General features: G+C 41.3%; 1 protein-coding gene across 3 annotated transcripts in view; it reads left to right on the plus strand.

Annotated features, from left to right (window-relative positions):
• TAFA2 (TAFA chemokine like family member 2) overlaps nucleotides 1–19,642 on the plus strand; it is a 445,777-nt gene that overhangs the window by 105,918 nt on the left and 320,217 nt on the right. The gene's annotated exons all lie outside the window — the stretch shown is intronic.

The raw sequence follows: 19,642 nt of genomic DNA on the forward strand, positions 1-19,642 counted from the left end.
GTTTGCCATTTTGTTCTTTAAGTTGTTCCAATCAGTTGATGATAGGGTTGCTGATAGTTGGGTTTCAGTAGTGGAGATGTTCTGTTGTGTTTCTGTGATGGCCTTCTGTAAGTATTTAACTGTAAGAATGATATCTAGTTAGAATGTATTAAGTATTCTCTGAAACGTCTTACAGCATTCTTGATTTTCTCAACAAAGAGTGGGTCAGAGATGACGTCTAGGTCTCTGGGGATTCAGTTTTGTCTGTGGTACTCTGTGACAGTGATCCAATGCATATCGTAGGAGGTAAGTTTACATTTCTACTTCTTGTGGTCCCTTGTTCACAGATCCTAGATAGGTATCTTGAGGAATTCAATAGAATTGGTTACCAATGATAGAATAGCAGAGGTATCATAGGCGAAGGTGTGGTCAACATGGAGAGACTGGTGCAACAGCCAAGATAGTAAATTAGGTATTGAAGGATTGGACTCGGTCGTTCTGGCAAGGTGTTGGTGGAATGGGGCACATAACCGCTAGACCGAGGCTGGGGAATTTCACCACACATTCTTATGACTGAAGTAATGCAAAAGTTTTTATTTGTGAAAGTTAACATAAAAATTTATTGTAGAAATTGTGACAAAAAAATAGCTTCTACCCGTTTAAGTTTGTTCTGGAGACTCCATAAGTTACTTATGGTCATGTCTCACTGGCGATGATGTGATTGACCTCATCTCTCGTAAGACCTTACTGAGAGGAACCGATGAAGAGTCATTCTCAGAAAGACGCTCCATAGGATGCAGGAGAAAATTGCTGGACATCGTGGGAATCACAATGGATTATATTGGAGCTGCTGGGATTCTTTTTTTAATAATAAATGGGTGAACCAGAGAATGTGTGGGGGAGTTTTTTTTTTCAAATAAACTTTTTTTCCCTGTATCTTTTTATTTTTAAATGCAGGGTTAGTAATAGGGGTATCTGATAGATGCTTCTCCATTACTAACCCCTAGGCTTTATGACAGTTGACATTACACTGCTGTTATCAACCCAAAAAAACTTTTACCTCGATTGCCACCGCACCAGGGCAATCGGGAAGAGATGAGGTTAAGCGCCAGAATTGGCACATTTAATTGATTCACAATTTCTGGGGCAGCTGTGGGTTGGTCTTATTAGGCTGGGTAGGAGCCAATATCCATGCACCTTCCCAGACTATTAATATCAGCCCCGAGGCAAAACAGACAGCTTGGGGCTGATATTAATAGACTGGTAAGGTCCATGGATTTTGGCTCTTTCCCCGCATAATAAGACCAGCTCACAGCTGTCTTTTTTCCCTTTCTTGGTTATTAAAAAAAGGGGGGACCCCCAAGTCATTTTTTAAATTTATTTATTAACAAGTACTGTAAGCTACACATGCAAAGCACTGCTCCACTTCTCCACTTGGACCTCCTCCTACTGGTTCAAGAATTTTTTTTTTTTAGATTTGTTTTTCTATGTTATTTCAAGTAATTTCCAAGCTAGTAGCAGCAAAGATTGATAATAATGAGGCGATAAAATCTCTTTTAATATGTTTCATATAAAAAGGGGGAAAAAACACTGACCACAAGTGCTAGAAATACAAAACTCAATAAAGGTGCTCAAGAAAACCAGTGTACATTATTAAATGGTGCGGTCTTACCCTTTTGATGTTCCGGGATAAGCCATTCAAATCCAAAGGTAAACACGGGGGGGTGTTTTGATTGCTTATAGACTACCCTGTTTAAGTCTTCCATCCTAAGTACATGTTAAGTTAACATTTACTCCTTGAAGTAGGCAGCACTTTGCCGACAGGGGAGGGTATCCTTAACCTGAGTTACTCCCCAGCACCCCAATTCCTGTAATGCACGGGGCTCATCTGGGACATCAAATGGGTGACACATGGAGGTCGGTTTGATTGCTTATAGACTTTCCCAATTCCTATAACTCTACTTTCTGGGTTCTTTATTTTAGAACCGTATATTAACTCCCAAGATTTATTAATGCTCCCTTGAAGAGTCCACCTACACTAGTGGATGAAACGCGTCTGAAGGGAAATAAGGGACACTAGTGAGGACAGGCCCACACTTGGGGACCATCCTTGTTAGGACGGCAGACTTGCATTGGGCATGTCAGGGTAGTCTATAAGCAATCAAATACCCCCATGCTTCCTTTTGGACTTTGGATGGCCGGGACATCAAAAGGGTAAGACCGCACCATTTTATTAATGTGCACTGGTTTTATTGAGCATCTTTTTTGAGTTTTGTATTTCTAGCACTTTTGGTCAGTGTGTTTTTTCCCCCTTTTTGACGTGAAACATATTAAAAGTTAGGTTTTATTGCCCTATTATTATCTATCCTTGCTGCTACTACTATTGACTGATAGGATTCCATCTGCTTTGTTAAAGTAATTTCTCTACCCACTTTTGCAGCACCCTGTCCCTTACTATGACCATTTTATAGCCTTTTTACAACATCAAATTTTGAGTCCCCTTTGACTTATATGAGGCTAGGGTTCGGGATAGTTGTCAGGTTCAGGTTATGTTACAATATTCGGATCAAACTTTGGACTCTGCATTTCTGTCTGCCATTAGTGTTAAATATCTATGCTTATTGCTGTATACATTTTACTGGTCAGATGATCCTTGGACCTTCAGCAGCTGTAATTGTTATGATTGGGTCACCGAGGAGGAAATCAAGACCAAGCTAAGCCACAGAAAACCAGAGAGGTTGGTAACTAAGTGGATTGCAGACCCCTGATCCTATCCACACAACTAGCAGTAGCCGTGGAGCGTACCTACAATGATTCTAGACGCCTCGACACAGCCGGAGTACTAAATAAGCCTAAAACAAGAAAAGGGGAAATCTAAACTGCCCCAGAGCAGACCCCAAAGGAATAGATAGCCCCCAAACATATATTGTCGGTGAGACAAGATGAAAACACAAACACAGGTAGGAAAATAGGCTGAGCAAACGATGGGGCCCACACTAACTAGAAAGGACAGGAAAGGAAAGATACTGTCTGCAATCATGCCAAAAAACCCTGCAAAAATGTCCAACACTTCTGATAGCAAAAAAACCCTGAAGTCACTAGACTTCACCCACTATATCAGCACTCTGTCATATTCTGAAAACAGAGCAAAAAGAGGCCAATCTAATAAGGGACAAAAAGCAAACTGACACAAACAGTAACATAAAGATGGAAATTCAGCACAGCCCCAGCCGGGGCTGGCTGAGCACACAAAACTGAAAAGACAAAACCAAATCAAATGTGAACAATAGCAAAGAACACTTAGCTTGAGAATGCAGGGACTGAACTGGAAACTAAGACCTCCGGAGGCAGGAAAAATCACTAGCAGGGATAGAGGGAGTCGGCTGTCTTAAATCCAGTCAGAGACTCCAGATGTCCAATTGTCGTCCTCATTATCAGGTGGCAGGTCTCTGTTAATTAGATCAGCTTCATTACCTCCTGCAACCACCAGAGGGAGCCCTGAAAGAGAACTCACGTGTCCTCTGTCAATACAACCAGCTCAACCAGCTCCACCACCCTCACCAGCAACTAGAGGAAGACCAGAAGTGAATTCACAACATGTAATGGTATTCCTCTATATTGTTGCGTGACCACAACTCTACCAAGTTAGCAAGACATTTTTTACCTTTTCAATTTTAAACTGAATAAGACCCATGTAATAAGGGATGATACCATACATAACTAGAGATTACGTACTGGGGTCACTCCAGACCTCAGAGAATAATAAGCATAATGTAGAAAATAGGAAAAATCCTTATACTCAACTAGCCACTCAAATCTTTTGCCTCTATACTCCTCACCATCACCTGTCCGGTACCTGTAAAATCTGATACATTTAGCTTATTCTGAAAACCAAGGGCTCTTCATAGTGAGAAGTAGATGAAGTCCAAGAGGGTTCTGTGCAAGTGCACAAAAGGTCAGAATGTGATGACATCACAACATGTGCAGTGACCTTGTGAGTGCAGAAGAAACCTCCCAGGCCTCATCAGAGCAATAATTTGTGCGGAAGTGAATTTAAACAAAAACACATTTTGGCAAAAGGCGATAGCGCTGCACATGACAAAACATTATACAGTACAATAATACACTATATACTAAGGGGTGGTGCTATACTGTGAAATATAAAAGTTTGGCCACCCCTGATCAAAATTACTGTTATTGTAAACAGTTATGCAAGTTAAGGAAGAAATGGTCTCTAAAAGGCCTAAAGTTAAAAACAACACATTTCCTTTGTATTTTAGGCAAAACTTTTTTTTATCTTTTACATTTACATTTTAAAAACAGCAAGAAGGAAAAATGACCTGTGCAGAAGTTTGGACACCCTTGGAGATTTGTGTGCTTCGATAAATTTTACCAAGTTTTCATACCTTCAATAACCTGTTAGAGTTATGGCTTGTTCCCTATCATCATTAGGAAAGGACAGATGATGCAAATTTCCCAGCTGTATAAAAATCTAGCCTCCTCTACCCTTGTGCTAGCAGCCATGGGTTCTTCTAAGCAGCTGTCTAGCACTCTGAAAATGAAAATTGTGGAGGCTTACAAAGCAGAAAAAGGCTATAAGAACATAGCAAAGCCTTTTCCTCAGTTCGAAATGAAATTAAGAAAGGACAGTTAACAGGAACAGTTGAGGTTAAGATAAGGCCTGGAAGACCAAGCAAAATTTCAGTGAGAGCTTTTTGTAGGATTACTAGAAAGGCACATCAGCACCCCCATTTAACTGCAAAAGACCTTCAGAAAGATTTAGCAAAAATCACGATCTCCTATGAACCACGAGCCGACATTCACAGGAGATTTCCAATGACAGGCAAGTCATCTGCAGAGCCCCAGCTGTCATGGTAACCCATACACTGCGACATCGTGACAGGGGCATTGATGGATGGGATTTGTGACATACATCTGACTGGTGAGTGCTAAATCCTGCTTTCAGTTATTAACAGCAGGATTTAACTGGTTAACAGCCATGGGTGAAACACCGCGGCTTTCAAAGTTACTTGTTGGCTGATTCAGGCTTTGAGGCTGAGTATACATACATATTGAAACTTTTGAGGTAAGAATTACTTAGAAAAATATTATCTTTCATTGATAAACACATTAAGTTTAAACAATACATTTCTTTTTAGCTGTAACTAGTATATACATATTGTCACTTTTCAGTTAAAAATTACTTAAAAAAAGATTTTTGAGGGGGTCACAAAATCATGATACCCATAATGTTTTACTTTTCTGAAGTGAAACTTGTATGATGGCTTGTTTTTTTTGTGGTACCAGCTGCAATTTCCACAGGTACCATACCATTGTTTTGATACAATTATGGTGATACCCAATTTATATTGCTTTTTCTACTTAAGCACAAGAAAATCACTTAGGTTTTCATATTGTGAGAGTCATGACTCTTTCATTTGACTGAGTTTTTAGAGTAGCATGTGAGCTTGTTTTTTTGTAAAATGAGTTGAAGGTTTTATTGGTTCTGTGTTGGGATACATATAGTATTTTGAACACAATTTAATTTTTGTGAAGAAAGATGAACAGAAACAATTTATCATAGTTTTTCTTTTTTTAAATGACATTCAGCCAGTGGGATAAATGATAATATAGTTGTATAGTCAGGTTGTTTTAATCGCAGCGATAATAATAATAATAATTTTTATTTATATAGCACCAACATATTCTGCAGCACTTTACAATTAAGCGGGGACATGTACAGACAATAAATTCAATACAAGTTAAGACAATTTAAACAGTGACATTAGGAGTGAGGTCCCTGCTCGCAAACTTACAATCTACAAGGAAATGGGGGGACACAGTAGGTGAAAAGTGCTTATTTCAGGTCTGGCAATTATAACAAATAGGGATTTTCATATAAAGCTGCATGATCCGGTCATCAGCCCATGTGTTTAAGTGCAATAGTCAAGTATCAAGTGCAGTTATCATGTGCATGGAGGGTGTGGAGACAGATGAATAATAGGGTGCAGAATCAGAATAATATTTGGAAGGAGGGAACAGGGCAAAGTTAGTTTACTGAGTAGTTGATGTGGTAGGCTTGTTTGAAGAGATGGGTTTTCAAAGTGCGCTTGAATAGGTCGGGGCTAGGTATCAGTCTGATCATCTGGGGAAGTGCATTCCAGAGAGCTGGCGCAGCACGAGAGAAGTCTTGGAGATGGAGGTGCAAGGATCGGATTACGGGGGATGTTAGTCTTAGGCCATTTGTAGAACGGAGGGCACGTGTAGGGTGATAGACAGAGATGAGAGAGGAGATATAAGGCGGTGCAGAATTGTGGAGAGCTTTGTGGGTGAGAGAGGCAAGTTTATACTGGACCCTGTAGCGATTAGGTAGCCAGTGTAATGACTGGCACAAGATGGAGGCATCGGTGAAGCGGCTGGGCAGAAATATGACCCTGACTGCCGCATTCAAGATGGATTGGAGAGGAGAAAGTTTGGTAAGAGGGAGACCGATCAGAAGAGAGTTGCAGTAGTCCAGATGAGAATAAGAGGGACAGTAAGAGACTTAGCAGCTACAAAGGTGAGAAAAGGTCAGATTCTGGAGATGTTTTTAAGATGCATGTGACAAGAGCGAGTGAGTGATCGGATATAGGGAGTAAAGGAAAATTCAGTGTTGAATATGACCCCAAGACAGTGGGCATGCTGCTTGGGAGTTATGGTTGAACCCTCCTGGGTTATTTCGATGTTAGGTAGAGTGAGTTTAGTAGAGGGGAGAAACACAAGAAGTTCAGTTTTGGAGAGATTTAGTTTCAGATAGAGGGAGGACATGATGTTAGAGACAGCAGACAGACAATCCTTGGTATTTTGAATTAGGGTTGGGGTGATGTCATGGGAAGAAGTGTATAATTGGGTGTTATCAGCATAGAGATGATACTGGAACCCAAATCTGCTGATTGTTTGTCCAATAGGGGCAGTGTATAGAGAGACGAGGAGGGGGCCTAGGACTGAACCCTGCGGGACCACGATAGTAAGGGAACGAGGAGAGGAAGAGGAGCCGGCAAAAGATACAGTGAAGGAGCGGTCAGAGAGGTAGGAGGAGAACCAGGAGAGGGCTGTGTCCTTGAGGCCTATATAGCGGAGCATAGTGAGGAGGAGCTGGTGATCCACAGTGTCAAATGCGGCAGAGAGATCCAGGAGAATCAGCAGGGAGCATTGACCTTTCAATTTAGCTGTTATTAGATCATTAGAGACTTTAGTGAGGGCAGCTTCAGTGGAGTGTAAATTGCGGAAACCAGATTGTAAGGGATCAAGAAGAGAGTTATCCGAGAGATAGCGGATTAGACGGCAGTGGACCAAGCGTTCCAGGAGTTTAGAGATGAAGGAAAGGTTAGAGACAGGTTTGTAGTTAGCAGTGCAGTTCTGGTCCAGGGATGGCTTTTTAAGTAAAGGGGTTATGATTAGTGTTGAGCATTCCGATACCGCAAGTATCGGGTATCGGCCGATACTTGCTGTATCGGAATTCCGATACCGACTTCCGATATTTTTTCAATATCGGAATTCGGCATCGGAATCGGAAGTTCAGTTGATTGACGGCCTGACGTCATCATGATGCGCGGTGTGTGCGCATCATGATGCGCCGTCATTTCGGGCCTTCCGGGGGTCTCTGCCGGCCTGCCGGGGGGCTGTGCCGGCCTGCCGGGGGGCTGTGTGGACTGCCCGGGGTCTGTACCGGCCTGCCGGGGGGCTGTGCCGGCCTGCCGGTGGTCTGTGCACCCTGTGGGGGTCTGTACCGGCCTGCCGGGGGGCTGTGCCGGCCTGCCGGGGGGCTGTGCTGATGTCCGGGGGTCTGTGCAAGCATCGTCCGATGGGACTACAAGTCCCATCGGGCGATGCCTGCTACCATGACAGTGATTGACACATTAGCCAATGATGGGACAGTAGTAGTCCCATCATCCGGCTAATGTGTTAAATGTTAAAAAAAAAAAAAAAAAAAAAATAATACTACATACATACTACATGCATGCTACATACATACTACATGCATGCTACATACATACTACATATATACTACATACATACTACATACATACTGCATGCTACATACATACTACATACATACTACATGCATGCTACATACATACTACATATATACTACATACATACTACATACATGCTACATACATACTGCATGCTACATACATACTACATACATACTACATGCATGCTACATACATACTACATACATACTACATGCATGCTACATACATACTACATATATACTACATACATACTACATACATGCTACATACATACTGCATGCTACATACATACTACATACATACTACATACATACTACATGCATGCTACATACATACTACATATATACTACATGCATGCTACATACATACTACATATATACTACATGCATGCTACATACATACTACATACATACTACATATATACTACATACATACTACATACATGCTACATACATACTGCATGCTACATACATACTACATACATACTACATACATACTACATGCATGCTACATACATACTACATGCATGCTACATACATACCACATACATACTACATGCTACATACATACCACATACATACTACATGCTACATACATACCACATATATACTACATACATACAATACATTCATACAATACATACATAGACATACAGTACATATAACATAGAGTAACATACTTACCAATACTTGTCACATTGTTCCCCGAAGCCATTGTCTTTTCCGGGATAAATATTAACATAACAAACCACAAAAATACTCACCCACGATCCGAAGCAGTCCACGAGTGTGTCCCACGACGATCTTGGGTAGAGAACTGCAGCATCAGATGATGCTGCCGTTCTCTACGGGCTGCAGGAATCCAATGACGGAAGGTAGGTATCCTTCCGCACTGTATTCCTCCGCCACTTAAAAAAAAAAGTCCCTAGTCTCACTTTATGCCATTGCTGTGTGGGAATTTATGTAGTATGTATGTAGCATGTAGTATGTATGTAGCATGCATGTAGTATATATGTAGTATGTACGTAGCATGTAGTATGTATGTAGCATGCATGTAGTATGTATGTAGTATGTAGCATGTAGTATGTATGTAGCATGCATGTAGTATGTAGCATGTAGTATGTATGTAGTATGCATGTAGTATATATGTAGTATGTATGTAGCATGTAGTATGTATGTAGCATGCATGTAGTATATATGTAGTATGTAGCATGTAGTATGTATGTAGCATGCATGTAGTATGTAGCATGTAGTATGTATGTAGCATGCATGTAGTATATATGTGTTATGTATGTAGCATGTAGCATGCATGTAGCATGCATGTAGTATGTATGTAGTATATATGTGGTATGTATGTAGCATGCAGTATGTATGTAGCATGCATGTAGTATATATGTAGTATGTATGTTGCATGTAGTATTTATGTAGTATGAATGTAGCATGTATGTAGTATGTAGTATGAATGTAGCATGTATGTAGTATGCATGTTGTATGTATGTAGCATGTAATTTTTTTTTTTTTTTTTTACATTTAACACATTAGCCGGATGATGGGACTACTACTGTCCCATCATTGGCTAATGTGTCAATCACTGTCATGGTAGCAGGCATCGCCCGATGGGACTTGTAGTCCCATCGGACGATGCCTGCACAGACCCCCGGAGCCTGCACAGACCACCGGCAGGCCGGCACAGACCACCGGCAGGCCGGCACAGCCCCCCGGAGCCTGCACAGCCCCCCGGCAGGCCGGCACAGCCCCCCGGCAGGCCGGCACAGCCCCCCGGAGCCTGCACAGACCACCGGCAGGCCGGCACAGCCCCCCGGCAGGCCGGCACAGCCCCCCGGAGCCTGCACAGACCACCGGCAGGCCGGCACAGACCACCGGAGCCTGCACAGACCCCCTGGCAGGCCGGCACAGCCCCCCGAAAGGCCCGTACAGACCCCAGAGAGGCTGTACAAGGGCAGGAAAGGGTTTTTCTTATTCCGATACCGGAAGTCCCATAGACTTGAATGGGACTTCCGGTATCGGAATCGGCGATACCGATACTTTTTTTAAAGATCGGCCGATACCATCCGATACGATACTTTGAAGTATCGGACGGTATCGCTCAACTCTAGTTATGATGGCATGTTTAAATGAGGAGGGAAATATACCTGAAGAAAGAGAGAGGTTAAAAATTTTAGGTGAGTGGTGACCACTGGTGAGAGAGACTGCAGGAGATCTGAAGGAATGGGGTCACTGTTGCAGGTTGTAGGCCGAGCAGAGCGATACCAAACATGTTGCTATTGCAGGTTTTTTATAGGGGTCTTTCACTGAATTTTTGTTTAAACTGAGTACCCCCTGTATTTAATGTATTTTTCAGACTATAAGATGCATCGGACCATAAGATGCACCCAGGTTTTAGAGGAGGAAATTAGGGAAAAAATTGAAGCAAAAAAATGTGGTCAATTCTGTACTTAATATTTCCTATCCTGGTATATATGGTCCTCTCATCCCCCTTCTGATATACATGGCCCCCTCATCCCTACCCTGGTATGCATGGCCCCCTCATCCCTACCCTGGTATGCATGGCCCCCTCATCCCTACCCTGGTATGCATGGCCCCCTCATCCCTATCCTGGTATGCATGGATCCCCCATCCCTATGCTGGTATGCATGACCCTCATCCCCTTCCTGGTATGCATGGCCCCCTCATCCCATCCTGGTATGCAGGCCCCCCATATCATCCTAGTATGCATGGCCCCATCCCTATCCTGGTACTCATGGCCCCATCCCTATCCTGGTATGCAGGGTCCCCTTCTCGTTCTAATATGCATGGCCCCATCCTTATACTGGTATGCAGTGCCCCAACAGAAAACATTAGAAAAAATCAAACCATTGCACCATTACACTCATGAATATTAATTTCTCTTAAGTAGCGGAACACGTGACTGCCGGCAGCAGCAGGAAGCCGGTGGCTGATACTGTGTGCTATTGAAGAGCAATGAATACTCAGTGCTCTATGTACGCACAGTCCTGGTGAGTATTATGGCAGTTGTGCCCTGCTTGTGAGCAGCACATAACGTCACTGCCATGTGCTGCTTACAAGCATTAAGCAGTTGCTGGCACCAGAGCAGGATGCTGCGGGTGAGCGCCTGGTAGGCAAGTGTAATGGCTTGTTTTTTTTAATGTTTTCTGATGGGGCCATGCATACCAGGATGGGGATGGGGGCCAATTATAAGGATGGGGCCATGCATACCAGGACTGGAGTTGGGGGAAATCATACCAAGATACTATTATTAAAGAGAAATAAATATTCATTGCCCTCCACACCCCTGGGCTTGGAATGCAGTGAATATTAATTTCTCTTTAGCAGCAAGAACAGATGTTAGTCTCAGCCACAGGATCCAGCCTCCTGTGACCTGTTGCTCTGCCAATGCCATTCCCCCAGCTCCCCACCACAGTCAGAGCCGGTACAACTTTTTTGGAGGAAAAAAGTGCGTCTTATAGTCCAAAAAATATGGTAATTCTGTTCCACTAACTCTGGAAAAGTTTTTCTTCTGTGCCCCTCTGTTCCAAAGTTTTTCCCGTCAACCAAATAGGGTTATGCCACAGAACTCACAAGCATGCGATCCTTTTAAACGTATTGAATATGAAAAATATCTCCTTGGTTGTGTATCTTTCAATTTAAATGTAATTCACCTATCTCATTTGCTGGTTCTTGAAAGCATTAATTCCAAGTGGATTTCTATTAATTCCCTTAGGTAATGCAAAAATGCAAATACTATTTTAATGATATTTTGTTTTTGCCACCATTGTTGAAATAATGATCAAATAACACTAACGAAATGGTTACATAAATAACTATTAGGCCTACGATATTTGCATTTGTTCAGGTTGCAATTTTGCAAAGCAATATATTTTTTTCTGCAGCACTGCCAAACACATTTATCGGAGTTGAAGAATTTTTATAAATCATAAATGCATATTGGAATGCATAATCCCTCAAAGGACTGGAGTGAAATAGCGCAGGTGACATGTTTAATGGGTCTCATCCAAGTGACTGATGCTTTCTTTATCTGAATTGGACATAGCATTAAATTATATTTTAAAGTTTGAATTGATAGAGGGTAGATTTTTCTGTCCCATTTCCTTTCTTAAGTGTCACATATGATTCAGTAAACCACTTTAAAATAAGATTCAAATTGACTTACCATAACTCACAATATCTGTAAAGTTGGCATCCAGTATATAAGTGAATTAGTCACATAGACCATTTTTCTTTAACGGGAATCTGTCACCCTTTTTTTTTGACGATCAGCTGCTGGCATTGACATCAAGGGCTTATCTACAGCATTCTGTAATGCTGTAGATAAGCCCCGATGTTACCCGAAAATAAGAAAAACACATTAGATTATACTCACCGGAGGGGGGCGGTCCGGTCCGATGGCTGTCGTGGTCCGGTCCGGCTCCTCCCATCTTCATACAATGCCGTCCTCTTCTTCCCTTCCTGTAGTGGCTCCGGCGCAGGCGCACTGCTCTACCCTGTTGAGGGCAGAGCAGAATACTGCAGTGCGCAGGCGCCAGACCTCTCCCGACGCCTGCGCACTGCAGGACTCTGCTCTGCCCTCAACAGGGCAGAGCAGTGCGCCGGAGCCGGAGCCACTACAGGAAGGGAAGAAGAGGACGGCATCGTATGAAGATGGGAGGAGCCGGACCGAACCGCGACATCCATCGGACCAGACCGCCCCCTCCAGTGAGTATAATATAACTTTTTTCTTAACTTTCAGGTAACATCGGGGGCTTATCTACAGCATTACAGAATGCTGTAGATAAGGCCCTGATGTCAATGCCGGCAGCTGATAGTCAAAAAAAAGGTGACAGATTCCCTTAAAATATAGTTAGACTTTTGTACGATAGTGTGATAGTATAATATGCATATAATTTTTCATTCCTTGTAACACAACCTCTTGTGTCTTGTCTTAGCTGTTTTATCCTTTTCCTTGTTTAATGTTTTTTACAGTCTTTCCAGTTGTAAAGACTTAAAACAAAGCTATGTATAATAGACACGTATATTCTTGTTTGGCGGAAAGAACTTCTTGTGATCACAGCAAGTAAAGAATAATTAAGGGTAAAGAAGGAGCCTTGACATTTTGACTGCAAAGAATATAATAGTTGGTAAACTGTGAATACAATTACTTATTTTTTGGATGTCTTAAAAGCTCAACCTCATAATATAAAAATCCGTATAAATAATCCTCATTATTAATATGTTGTATGTAAAGAATTCACACTACATAGATATCTCATATTTGTAAAATATTTGGAATTCATATGGAATCACAAATCTTCAAGCTGCAGTACTGTAACATATGTTTATTATTGTTTAATTACATAGATCACTATATATTAAACATATAATAGTAATCTTGAGCTGCCTAATTTGTAATTTGACAACCAGGAGTTTGGCATAGGAGGTATAACATAAGGTAAGAACTATATTTTCTTTTCAACTAAGTTATTCATTTGGATTCAGACTTTGCAATCTTCTTTCTGACATAACTTAAAGGCCAGATTTTCCATCAGTGTGACCAATAGTATCATAGAAGGAACGTCCCTTTCTGAATCCTCAGAGTATGTTCATATGGAGCCAATATATTACAGAAATCTCTTTGACAATTAGATACATGTGAATGTGGTTTTTAAAAATAAAAAAAACCTTGAAACAATCTCATTTATTTATTTAAAATGGAATTTTAGTTGAAATTTGTGGAAAGAATCTGCCACACGTAAATGCTGTAAATAAGATAAATTTTAGTAATGCATTTTGTCATGCTTCAAACTATCAGACGAAGGGAGTGGGGTAAAATTTTGACTTAGCTCAAATACCAACATATCCATGAGTCAAAAGATAACATACAGATACAAAACCCCACAAACCAGTATCTGGTGTTCAAAAATTAACCAAGAGGAGTTCAATGAGGGGGGTTTGCCAAAAACAAAAGTGACTAGCTGATCATGAAGAACTTACAATAAATCACCTTTGTATGCTCTCCAAATCCTCCAGAACAGTGACAACCAACCAGAAGGACCAGTTGTCTCTGGAAATGGCAACCTCCCAGAGAAATCTATTGATTGGACCGAGAACTGAGAGGAATATGTCTTTGAGATCCATTCTACACCAGAGACACCATGCAACTCTTTAAAGCACCACTTCGGTGTTTTTTTTATTGCACTGCTGGCATGGTGCTTTAAATGTAATCCTTCTACCCCCTGTCTCATACTCCCTTATTGCTGCCTTCATCATTTTCCAGCATCGCTTCAATCGGTCTCTGGTGAAAAGTGACCTGCCAGAAGCTCTAGTGTTTCATGGAACGCGCTGGAGGTCACTTTTCAATAGATTTCTATGAGAGTCTAATTCTGGCTCTCATAGAGTTGCATTGAGAGCTTGTGATGTAACTTCTGACTTTTGGTGAGTCAGAAGGTTCAGGCACAAGATGGCAGCGTAGGACCAGAGTGGCGTCAGTAAAAGGGGCAGCCGCCAGAAGGTGAGTATAAGAATTGAGACAGGAGGCTTACATTGAAAGTGCCACTCTGGTGGTTAAAAAACAAAACACTGGAGTGGTGCTTTAATGAACTGGAAGAAACTAAATTTGGGTATGGAGAAATATTGGCAACATGCCATGTTAAGTGTCTATATACTAATATAGATTATGGTAAAGATATGCAATGGTTCATTACTTCATCTCCAGGATTTTGGATTAAAACCAAGCACTTAAAAATGTTGTGCTTTATCTTCAAAATTCATTTTCAAGAAGAACTAATTCCTAATTGTAAAAATGGGAAAATGGGAAATGGATGGAGCTCACCATGCTGCAAAGTAATCTAATTGCAGGATGGAAATATACTGCATATACAGTGGGGAAAAATATTTAGTCCGCCACCAATTGTGCAAGTTCTCCCACTTAAAAAGATGAGAGCGGCCTGTAATTGACATCATAGGTAGATCACAACGATTAGAGTCAAAATGTGAGAAAAAAATCCAGAAAATCACCTTGTCTGATTTGTCAAGATTTATTTTTCAAATTATGGTGGAAAATAAGTATTTGGTCACCTAAAAAATGCAAGATTTCTGGCTCTCACAGACCTTTAACCTCTTCTTTAAGCTCCTCTGTTCTCCACTCATTACCTGTAGTAATGGCACCTGTTTGAACTTGTTATCAGTATAAAAGACACCTGTCCACAACCTCAAACAGTCACACTCCAAACTCCACTATGGTGAAGAACAAAGAGCTGTGGAAGGACACCAGAAACAAAATTGTAGCCCTGCACCAGGCTGGGAAGACTGAATCTGCAATAGGCAAGCAGCTTGGTGTGATGAAATCAACTGTGGGAGCAATAAAAGAAAATGGAAGACATTCAAGACCACTGATAATCTCCGTCAATCTGGGGCTCCATGCAAGATCTTAACCTGTGGGGTCAAAATGAGCACAAAAACAGTGAGCAAAAATTACAGAACCACACAGGGGACCTAGTGAATGACCTGCATAGACCTGGGACCACCTTAAAAAAGGCTACCATCAGTAATACACAATGCTGCCAGGGACTCAGATCCTGCAGTGCCAGATGTGTCCCCCTTTAAGCCAGTACATGTCTCGGCCGATCTGAAGTTTGCTAGAGAGCATTTGGATTATCCAGAAGAGTATTGGAGAATGTCATATGGTCTGATGAAACCAAAGTAGAACTAATTGGTAGAAACAAAACTCGTGTTTGGAGGAGGCAAAATGCTGTTACATCCAAAGAACACCATACATACTGTGTAGGGGTTAAACATCATGCTTTGGTGCTGTTTCTCTGCAAAGGGACCCGGACGACTGATCAGTGTACATGAAAGAATGAATGGGCCATGTATCGTGAGATTTTGAGTGCAAACATCCTTCCATCAGCAAGGACATTGAAGATGAAACGTGGATGGGTCTATCAGCATGATAATGATCCAAAGCACACCACCAGGTGAATGAAGGTAAGCGAGTAATCATGAAACGGCCGTTGCTTGGCACCTCCCTCCCCTATCATTCCTCTAACGTCCTGCATGTCCACATATCTGTTGATGGAATTCATGTGAAATAAAGACGCACAGTTTCTCAGCTATATTGGTGAGTGCTGCATATTTCTTCTTTTTTCATTTCACATTGAAATATTCATGTTTTTTCATGCAAGCACATCCGTTTTTTGACTGAAATATATACCGCAATACTTCAGATAAATAGCTCCATCTGTTAATGTGGTGATTTGTGTGCCCTAGTTTGCCGTTCATCTGTTTGCTCTTTGCTGGGAAGGTCCTGGAGTGGCCTAGCCAGTCTCCAGATCTCAACCCCATAAAAAACTTTTGGACGGATTTGAAAGTCTGTGTTGCCCAGTGACAGGCCCAAAACATCACTGCTTTTGAGAAGATCGGCATGGAAGAATGGGCCAACATACCACCAACAGTGTGTATCAACCTTATGAAGATTTAGGCTAGGTTCACATGTAGCGTTTTTTTTTGCATTTTCGCGGCAATTTTAAATGTGCGATTTTACCGCGAAAATGCAAAAAACAGCATCCCATGCATTCCTATGGGATTCCGCAATGCTGTGCTAATGCTGCGGATCTTCCCGCGGCGGTATCGCATCGCGGTAAAATACGCAGCATGCTCATTAATTTTACGGAATCGCGGTGATTCCACCCACATAGGAATGCATTGTTCTGCTTACTTTCTGCATGTGGCTATGCCCACCATGCAAAAAGTAAGCAGAACATTTGTGGATGGTACCCAAGGTCCGGAGGAGAGGAGACTGTCCTCTGGGCTGTGGGTACCATATCCTTGTTAAAAAAAAAATTAAAATAAAAAATATTGTTATTCTCACCTTCCGACGGCCGGCGATCTTCTTCCCGCCTCGCTCCACGCTCCCGCCATCTTCCGGTCCCAGTAATCCTTTGCGTGAATGACCACGATGACTTCGCGGTCTTGCGGGGGCGCAACGTCTCACTGTGATTCGCGATGACGTCGCGGAAGCGCGACATCTCGAGGTCATTTGCGATGACATCATGGGAGCGCGACGTCTCACGGTCACTCATGCAAAGGACCGGAAGATGCCGGGAGCGTGAAGAGAGGCGGGAAGAAGATCGCCGGCCGTCGGTAGGTGAGAATAACAATATTTTTTAGTATTTTTTACATTTTATCTTTTACTACTGATGCTGCATAGGCAGCCTCAATAGTAATTAGTTGGTCACACTAGTCAAACACTATGTTTGACGAGTGGGACCAACCTGTCAATCAGTTCTCCAAGCGATGCTACAGATCGCTTGGAAAACGCTAGCATTCTGTAAGCTAACTACGCTTGCAAATCGCTAGTTTTTCCATGGGAAAATCGCAGGAATTTAAAATGCGATTTTCCCGCGGAATGGAATTCCAGAATTCTTGCAGTAACTTCTGCGGGAATTCCGCTATGTGTGAACCCAGCCTAGCAAAAAAACGTTTGAAATCTGTCATTGCCAACAAAGGATATATAACAAAATAATGAGATGACCAAATACTTATTTTCCACCATAATTTGCAAAATGAATCTTGCTAAATCAGACAAGGTGATTTTCTGGATTTATTTTCTCATTTTGACTCTATCGTTGTGGTCTACCTATGATGTCAATTACAGGCCTCTCTCATCTGTTTAAATGGGAAAACTTGCACAACTGGTGGCTGACTAAAAACTTTTTTACGTGGTTTTTGCTTATCAGATGTCCAAATTTATTGACAAGATTAATATGTGCTGTCACTATGTCGATGACATACTTCTCATCTGGAGTGGAACAAAAGAAGGAATTGCAAGCCTTCAAAATTCATATTACATTGCTCTCAAGCTGACACTATATTTTCATTGACAGTTCATTCCCTTTCTGGATATACTCATTAGGACTGATATTGATGACATCCACACGGATTTATACAACAAAAACACATCTACAATTAGTATTTTGGACGACGGAACTGCTAATAGTGCAATTACATCGATTCCTAAAGGGAAATTTAACTGCATACATAGAAACTGATCAACTTTGGAACATTACCAAGCACAATCATGTGACCTTAAAGACAGATTAATTTATAGGAATTATCTTAAGAGCGCAATTAAAAAAATCATACAATCTTGCTCTAAGGACAGGCTGACAGAATAGTTTAAAACTAAAACCGAGGAAGGATGGCTCTAAAGAGAATATCACATTTATTATGAACTACTTTGCAATGTGAGATGATATGATGCATATTCTTAATAAATACTGGGTAGTTTAACCCCTTCATGACCCAGCCTATTTTGACCTTAATGACCTGGCCATTTTTTGGAATTCTGACCAGTGTCCCTTTATGAGGTAATAACTCAGGAACGCTTCAATGCATCCTAGCGATTCTGAGATTGTTTTTTCGTGACATATTGGACTTCATGTTAGTGGTAAATTTAGGTCAATAATTTTTGCATTTATTTGTGAAAAAAATGGAAATTTGGCGAAAATTTTGAAAATTTTGCAATTTTCAAATTTTGAATTTTTATTCTGTTAAACCAGAGAGTTATCGGACACAAAATAGTTAATAAATAACATTTCCCACATGTCTACTTTACATCAGCATAATTTTGGAAACAAATTTTTTTTTTTGTTAAGAAGTTATAAGGGTTAAAAGTTGACCAGCGATTTCTCATTTTTACAACAAAATTTACAAAACCATTTTTTTAGGGACCACCTCACATTTGAAGTCACTTTGAGGGGTCTATATGGCAGAAAATACCCAAACTGACACCATTCTAAAAACTGCACCTCTCAAGCTACTCAAAACTACATTCAAGAAGATTATTAACCCTTCTGGTGCTTCACAGGAACTAAAGCAACGTGGAGGAAAAAAATTGACATTTTAATTTTTCCAACATAAATTTTCTTTTAGCATCAATTTTAGCATTTTCACATGGGTAACAGGAGAAAATAGATCCTAAATGTTGTTGGGCAATTTCTCCTGAGTACACCGATACCTCATATGTGGTCATAAACCACTGTTTTCGTGCACGGCAGGGCTCAGAAGGGAAAGAGCGCCATTTGACTTTTTGAATGGAAAATATGCTTGAATATTTAGCGGTTGCCATGTCGCGTCTGGAGAGCCACTGTGCACCTAAACATTGGAGCTCCCCACAAGTGACCCCATTTTGGAAACTAGACCCCCAAGAAACTTATCTAGATGCATAGTGAGCACTTTAAACCCCCAGGTGCTTCACAAATTGATCCGTAAAAAAAAGGACTTTTTTTCACACAAATTTTATTTAGCCTCAGTTTTTTCATTTTCACATGGGCAACAGGATAAAATGGATCCTAAAATTTGTTGGGCAATTTCTCCTGAGCACATCAATACCTCATATGTGGTCATAAACCACTGTTTGGATGCACGGCAGGGCGCAGAAGGGAAGGAGCGTCATTTGACTTTTTGAATGGAAAATTAGCTCCAATCGTTAGCGGACACCATGTCGTATTTGGAGAGCCCCTGTGTGCCTAAACTTTGGAGCTCCCCCACAAATGACCCCATTTTGGAAACTAGACCCCCTAAGGAACTTATCTAGATGCATAGTGAGCACTTTGAACCCCCATGTGCTTC

Source organism: Dendrobates tinctorius, unplaced genomic scaffold (genome assembly GCF_039654945.1).
Source record: "Dendrobates tinctorius isolate UK_male_01 unplaced genomic scaffold, ASM3965494v1 ptg000122l, whole genome shotgun sequence".
Classification (NCBI taxonomy): Eukaryota; Metazoa; Chordata; class Amphibia; order Anura; family Dendrobatidae; genus Dendrobates; species Dendrobates tinctorius.